Genomic DNA, 8642 nt, shown 5'->3' with positions numbered 1-8642 from the left:
TTGAAACGTGGAATATGACAAACTACCAAATTCTTGAATGCTTTTAGCTCTAATTCCACCTTCTGAATGTTAATGTCATTTTGTTCTGGCTTGGAGGGTGGTGGCAGAGAGCAGCGGCGGTGGCAGCGGAGCCAGAGCCAGTGGGAACCCTCAACCCCTCCCAACAGCATCGCACACGGTCTCGGCCTCTGCTCCCACGCACTCGTCTCAAAGCCCACAGTTCAAACCAGACCACGACTCCTGGCACCTGCTGGCCAGACGCTAGCCAGGCCAGCTAAGTGGTGCCTGGCTATGGTTATGAATGAAGACCATTTTCTACGGTGGATTCACAAGTCTGCCAGAACCACTGCCAAGTCTCTCTCCACTCCACATCTCTTCCAGAACACTCCACTTGGGTGGAGGACAGGAACAGGTGAATTTTCCTGACTGGGCAGTCATGCAAAAATTATTTAAAGACTGCTAGGTATGGGGCAGCACTGCATTGGTTGGTGGATGAGGGAAGGACAACTCTTCAAGTATTAAAATGCCACTGGATTTGAGAGTAAAGTTGATTTGAGATAAGCAATGTCTATTCATAAACGGGGTGCCTAGAAACTAAGTGAAAGCTCTTTTTAAGCAAAGGACACAAAAAGCATGCTTTTTCTTAGGGATGTACCTTTTATCTAATCTTCTCTCAGCCCCCTTAGGGCTGAGACCAACATCATCACTGGCCTCTGCTGCCTTCTCTACCTGATGTTTCGTTTGCTCACTTGTTTCTTCTGCGTGGAAAGCTCTTCGTACTTAGCCCGGCCTACGTGAATCCAACCACACCCTCAAAGCCAAGAGCTGCTACTTCTTCCTCACAGATGCAGGAACACTGACCTCTTCTTAATAATTATGAGCACTTAAAATATGAGACTATTTCATGTGGTCTCAGCCTCTCTGCTACCAGCACTCGTCTCAAATGGCACAGTTCAATTAAGACCACATCTCCTGGCAAACACATAACGCCAGTCTCACTTTCTGCAGACCTTCGCGCACACACACAGTCTTTAGTCAGCAAATACATATGGGCAACCATGGTTGCCAAACATTCTGGTTTGTTCTTTCAGATTCCTTTGAACTTGCGTGTGACTTGCTTTGTCCAGTGCAACAATCCAAGCAGGGGGAACAGCTAGTGCAAGTGCCTTTAAGACCTGGGGTTTGAGCGAGACAGGCATGCTCTAGGGACAGACAGGAGACCAATGTGGCTAAATCAAAATGAGGGAGATGAGTGTGAGGGAGGTGAGCCCAAGAAGTCACAGGGACCAGATCATATAGGGGCTCTGTAGGCCACTGAAAAGACTCTGAGTGAAATGCAAACCACGGTAGGAATTTGAACACAGGAGTGACGTGATCTGAGCAGGGACGGGGGGATGCAAGGATTCACTGGGGATGAGAGGATAGGTAACTTTCAGTGTGAAGCTTCCAGCTTAACCTTCACTGCTGAAGGATTTTTAAAGCTTCCCAGGTCATTCTGCTTTGCTGGCAGGTTGAGAACCACTGCTTCAGAGAAGCCAGGGAACCAATAAACAGAAGGGAAATCTGTAATATTTTATTTTAAACCTCATTTTAATTGCTTTCCTGATCAAACCTACAAATGACAGTCAACAATCAAAGTTGCATCATCCCTTCCTTCCCCTAACTCAGCCCCTTTGGAGGAAATAGTAAAAACATAATGGAGGGAGAGAGAAAAAGTCATGACTAATCTACCAGCCACTGACGCATTAGTGACTGCTATAACATGAGGATGATTTATGGTGCCTAAATTAATTTCATTTTGAATTTCAGAAAAATAGAATTTCTTTAACTTTTAAAAAACATAACACTTTGTTTTTCACTTTAAAACAACCCTCTCTTCTTGCCCTTAGTATTACCTCCTTTTCTTTCCCTCCACATTTCCTTTTCCTCTTCCTCCCTTGCCAAATAGAAAAATGCCAACTTCATTAAATGACTCCATGTTAAAATCAAGAAAACCACAGATTCTAAGATTAAAAAGTATACTCATTTTCACATATTCAAATTTTTATACGCGAACAAATGACTTTTTGAACAGAAGTGTTTGACATTCAGTCCAAGAAACTAAAATATCAAGACAGTTCCAAGAGACTTAAGAGAACCAACCATGTGATCTTCAACAATTGCCACTGCATTCATCCTCATCTCAAATTATGGACACTTGCCCTCCAGGAAGTTTCCTTCTTGGAACCCTGCTCCTCTTGAGATGAGGCTTTTACTGACACTGTGGGTCCTGTCAGATGCCAAATCCATCTGGTCGTCAAGCAGGCAAACCATTCTGAATGTCAAGTTGAACCAATAACACTGACAGTCACTGTAGAGTTGACCTTGAACAAGGATATTTATACATGCACATGTAATACACTTAAAATCATATTGTCATTCAATAGCCCAGCCTATTTGATATGTTGCAAAAATCAGGACAGAGAACATGGCAAACAAACCCTTATGAAATAAATGCAAGGATGCAGAATCAATGACTTCAGACTTTTCTAAGAATATTTACAGAAGCCCTAAACCAGAAAGTAGTGTGGGACCTATTATTTAAAACAAAACTAAAGAAAAGAAACAAAGCAAGCATTCTGATTTCACACATAAAATAATACGGAAGAAAGACACCAAGCAAGCTTCCTTTCTGTGATCTAGGCATAGAAGCAGTTTCATTGCTCTTATGAAATGCTAAGACTTCTTTTATTTTATTAAGGATCATTGCTGCAGGGTGTCTACTGAAACACACCAAGAAAGGTGGACAGTTATAAAGTCAAATTTATATCAATTACACGAAGGTGTATTTGCTATGCCTTTTAAACTATGACTAAAGAGTCACTAGGTAATGTACCTCTACTATTTCTAATCACTAGAAAATTTTAGTTTGTTAAGAATGTTCTGAAAACTTTTAGTTAAAAAATCTTTTCAGGTTGTTAGTAAGCAGTTAAAAGTTCAATGGCTAAAATAATTGAGAATAATTCTGCTCTTATAATGATATACAATGATATGTATATGTATATTGTATTATAATGATATACAATACAATCTTTGCAAAAATATTTTCTTCATTAAGTGGAATCAAATATATATATTCAAGATTAATATACTGAGAATTAGAAAAATAATTCCTGGTTTCAGTGTGCTAACAGAAGGTACACACATAACCCTTCTGACCCTGAACAGTAAGTAACAAACTCTTCTAGTAAACCCTTTGATTTTTAAATACTAATACTGGACAATTTTAGTCGATTGTTACCAAAATAAACACAAAGAACAAAATACAAAAAAGATCTTTAGAAAAGGCGCAGCACAGCCACGGCCTAAGTCAGAGTCTGAATGACACCTAGAACAGCTAGAACGCCAGTCACCTTTAACAAAGATTGCACTTCAAAACAACAATTATTTTCAGAGAATTCCTCAATGAGGTCTCAGAGTCATAGACTGAGGTGGATCCACACATCTCATCACCCTAATAAAGTATTAGAAAGGAACTCTCTACTCACCTAGCTTATGTATTAATAATTCAAAATAAATCCTTAAAATTATTTTCCCACCTTATCTTTAGTCTTTATTATAATCCTGCCCTGAACATTTAAATTCATTATCATTCCCAGTCACTGCTGGAATAACAGTTCTCTTACCAATGTCTAAGCAGCATGTTGATATAGCACTGGAGCATCTGTATAAATTTGATTTGTATGTTATCAAACCTCACATTTGCAAATTTATTCAAATATATATAGCTTTTCTTTAAACCTGTCATCTAGTTCTAAGGAAACCCACTTAAAACATAAATAATGAGAGAAGTACCAAATACTGACTTGCTATCTGATCATTCAAGAATAACTTCAGAAACTATGAAATTGAACTAGATAAAACTGCCATTTTGGTAGATCAAAAATGGTCAAATATTGGAAATTTTGCTGGTTCAAATTAATTGCTGGAAAAACTTTTGTTAGAGCTACAGGAAAGTCATAGAGGAAGTGTTTTGGTCTGAAAGACCCAAGCTTGTACCTAAATTATAGCAGAGACATATAGTATGCTTTGCTAGTCCACTATTTAAGTAACAGTACAACTATTAATATGGAACACAATTTTATAAAAAGTGTTTAGATACTCTGAATCATTTAAGATAGGATATTAGAACAAATGTAGACAACAGACTCTTGCTAGTATCTGGTAAGTGGTTGGTGTTCTATCAAACAACCGAAGTTCTATAGAGGGCATGCAAACCAAGTTTTCCAGGGTTGTTCATCAAAAATTATAGTACTTTTTAACTAGAATAAAATTTGACTTCATGGGAAGTTTAATCTGAGCTATTAAATGATAACAAGGAAAGAGAGAAGAGTACTCCAATATTAGTTTCTCAGTAAAGAATTAAGGGAAAAAATAACTGAAATAATTAAAACCTTCCTCAACACTCAAGAGTGAAACTCCCCCTGCCAAAAAAAAAAAAAAAAAAAAACCATAAACAAAACCACAGGATACACTTTAACAAGTGAATCAGTACCAGTTATACATAAATCAAATGAATCCTTATTTGCTTCAACCTTAGTTCTAAGAGTTGCTACCTTTCGTTATAACGCCTCATTACTGTTTTCATTACACATTTTACAATAAACAAAATGAGCTCTTGCAGCTCACTGAATGTCACTTTTATCACTAGTTCAATTCTAAAATCCCTCTAATTATGGAAGCTATGACTAGATTTACTCAAACCGTCACTTTCAGACATTAATGAACATAGGATAGATGTGAAATAACCAATGATCAGAATTAGTAGAGGAAGTAAACACGTCCTTTTCTGTATCCTACACACACACACACACACACACACACACATTTAAGGGCTATTTTGAAGCAAGCACTATACCACAGATACTAGGTGAAGAAGTCCTTTCTCAGAACACTCTCAATTCCCAACCTCAGCTCTTCAAGGGAGTAAGAAAAATATCATCTATTAGAAGACAGACAAATGGGAATGTTCTTGCCAGAAACAACTCTGGCTTATTTCTGGAATGTTTTCATGACAATAACCATCAACTTAAGCTTTTTGGCTTTCAGTAAACTTCCTAAAATTAGGAAGGGACAAGTCTAATTCAAATTGTGACTATCAGATTTAGTTCTTTAAGAAAATTAGCAAGTTCAATTGAAAAAAAATTGTCTTCAAGTCTCCCAATAGCTAATTTCAAAATTTCTTGGCAGTACAAAAATGCTGCTTGCAATATCAAACAATCATAAATACACACACGTTATTCAATTGCCTGTTTATTTAGTGGCACCAGTTTTGCAAACTAGAAATTATTTCTACTTTTCATCTCAAATACAATCTGCAACCATTCACAGGCTGAATGCAATTTCTTCAATGGACTTAAAAACAAAAAGTACATTCTTAAAGTCAGAACTGAGTTCACATATTTTCTTTGGACCAGGAAATGATACATAATACAAAATATACATTTATGGATTTTCTTTAAAAGTTTGGATCACATAAACTGCAAACTGGATTACTGTGGAGAATTCTGTTACACATTGTGTTTAAGAAAAATATTTCTGCAATTGTATTAGTCTTATATTTATAGATTTTTTAAAAAATGATTCTATATATAATGCCACATGCTTTTAACATGTACATGTCTCTCCACTCATAACATTTACACAATTAAGTGAAATAAATCATTTCAAAAGTGAAATCAATCAGTATTGGGGCACATCACTACAAACAAGGTATTTTCCTGCAAATAAGCTATTTAAGTCAAGGGCTAACAAGGTAAAACAAGCTTCTACGCTCCAACATTGTCACAAACCGGAATTAATTGTAAGTGAACATCTAATTTTGGCAACAAATAAAATTTTTTCACTGTATTTATATTTTAGTACAAATCTCATAAACCATGTATTGGTGGTTTGTCCATGTTAGATTCTATTTTAACATTCTGTACTAGTAAGTAAATACCTAATTCCCTAGAATCTGAAATGAATTGAACATTTAATGAACTCTAATACCGGGAAGCTCAAAATCTTAAAACCTGAGCAAGCTCTGACAGTTAAATGTGCTGTTTAATATAGTCTACCTGCACTATGGCAGTCAGAAACATTCCAGACACATTCAATTTGTTTTACCTCTTCTCTGTAGAATTTTAAAAGTGGCAAATCTTAGAGAAAGATATTACCCTCCAAAACTAGTTCGAATACTACGGTTTTTTTTTTTAACCTTTAATCACTCTTTCCCCCCCACAAATACAGTATTTTTTAAAAAGTATATTTTAATATCAGACTCTAGCCAGGCCCCGATCCACCTCCTCTATCTTTTAGAGAGTGTTACAATTCCTTAATATTACCTTGAAATATATGGATGGGCTTTGCAGGAAAAACGATGATGCCCTAATATACTTTAGAATGGGACTTTAACTAAGGGGCCAATAAACCACTGCAGTATCATAAACTTCAGGGAGTTATACATATTAGATGCATTTTCCTGGATGAGGGAGTCCCTGGGATTCATCAGTCTCAAAGGGCCTGTGACCCCAAAGGGTTTTCTTTTTTTTTTTTTTTGAGACCAGAGTCTCACTCTGTTGCCCGGACTAGAGTGCCGTGTCGTCAGCCTAGCTCACAGCAACCTCAAACTCCTGGGCTCAAGCAATCCTCCTGCCTCCGCCTCCTGAGTAGCTGGGACTACAGGCATGTGCCACCATGCCCGGCTAATTTTTTCTATATATTTTTAGTTGTCCAGCTACTTTCTTTCTATTTTTTAGTAGAGATGGGGTCTCGCTCTTGCTCAGGCTGGTCTCGAACTCCTGAGCTCAAACGATCCACCTGCCTTGGCCTCCCACAGTGCTAGGATTACAGGTGTGAGCCACCACGACAGGCCCCCAAAGGGTTAAGAACCATTGCTATTAATGAGCTTGTGCCATTCACTATACTTAATTAGCATATAACTAATTTTGTCCTGCAGCTACCCAACCTCTTACCACAAATCTACCTTACTTTAGATAGTACCATACAAATGCACATAGTACAAAGTAGTCTTTCACTGGATCAGGACTATGAAAAAGGAAAAGAAAAACTCTCAACAATTTTTCTAAACATTTAGTTTAATGAGAAAGCCATTAGTAGAAAACTGGGTTTTAGAGCAATGAAAGAAAATGAAGGGTTCAGTTTTGCATTGAAGAAGCATTACATTTATTTTTCTCAGTTGTTTCTATGTTGAAGAATCAGTAAGTTTTATCATTATCTTCCTTGTTGGAAAACCAAAATATCTGAAGCAGCAAAGGTTGATTCTTGCTGGTTTATGTGACAAAAAAAGTTCTTAAAAATCTACAGCCAGGTCCAAGGAAGACTTTCCTATGGCTTTTAAGAATTGAGAGTAATCCTCCCCTGCCCATTTCACTGCCATTTCCCCATTCCTTCATCTCCCAAGTTTTCTTATTTTCAGCCCAGTTTAACATAGTATTAATAATGTTAATTGGCCTTGATGAGGTAATGCACTAAGCTTTCTTGCTCAGGAAAATGGAATTGGCCTGTTTTGGTTTGAAAAAAGAAAGAGACACCATAAATGAAATGGAGGAAATGGGAGCAACATTTCATGCAGGATAAGTAAAAAAAAAAAAAAAAAAAAAGTCACTTTGTTGCTATGTCAACTTAATCCTTTCCCATCTCATAAAAGTGTAAGTTGTTAACTGCAATTTCAATACCATCTGAGTTTTTCTAATTAGCACTCCCACCCGCTGGTAATATAAATAGGAAAACAATGACAGCAGAGGCCACTAGCTTAGTATAAAAAACAGGTAAAAGGGAAAGAATGTGTTGAGGTGAACAAAAGTGGAAAATGTTCATTTAACAATGAAGTGGAACAATGTCCCTCATCATTTCTGCAGAACATTCTATCAGTAACAACACTGAACTGAGACTTAAAATTTTGACCAAGAAAATAATACAGTATTATACATTTTAAAAATGTAATCTTAAATATTTCAAGCATATTCCAAAGTAATATACAATTTAAAATACAAACCAAAACACATGGCACATTATCGAAGGAAATAAGGTAAAATTAGGCTTCTAAAATTTTAAAATATAAAGACGACCTGCTAAAGCCTAAAAGAAAAACTAATTAAAAGATTAAATACTCAATTAAAAAATGGTCTCCTCACTAGCAGTATCTGTAAGCAAAAGTATATGAAACTCTTTAAGTTCCCTTCAAAGAAAAACCTCAAATGAGAATCATTTATATACTGAAATATTTACATATCTTTTCTAATACCAAATCCTAACACAATACTGTACAAAATATTAATAGCAAAGTATGAACTAAAAGTATACACTATGAATTCAAAATTAAAACAAAAAAATAAAAGAAAAAGCAGTACCCAATTTCATCAGCTCTTTCAGAAATCATAAGTTGAATTCCCAGATGAATTTGTCCAGTAAAGATGGGCAGTGAAATTATTTTAAAATATTAAAACACAATAATCATTTGGCTAAAATTGGATATAATACTGGCAGTGTGATATAAAGAACAGAGTTTTACTTAAATAAGATAAATTTAGCTATTTATATTTTTAAATGCCATAAACTCAACCCCACCTGTATTTCTATGGTTGGAGAATCTAAGAAAT

Source organism: Eulemur rufifrons, chromosome 2 (genome assembly GCF_041146395.1).
Source record: "Eulemur rufifrons isolate Redbay chromosome 2, OSU_ERuf_1, whole genome shotgun sequence".
NCBI classification, from domain to species: domain Eukaryota; kingdom Metazoa; phylum Chordata; class Mammalia; order Primates; family Lemuridae; genus Eulemur; species Eulemur rufifrons.
This window is presented reverse-complemented; position numbering follows the sequence as displayed.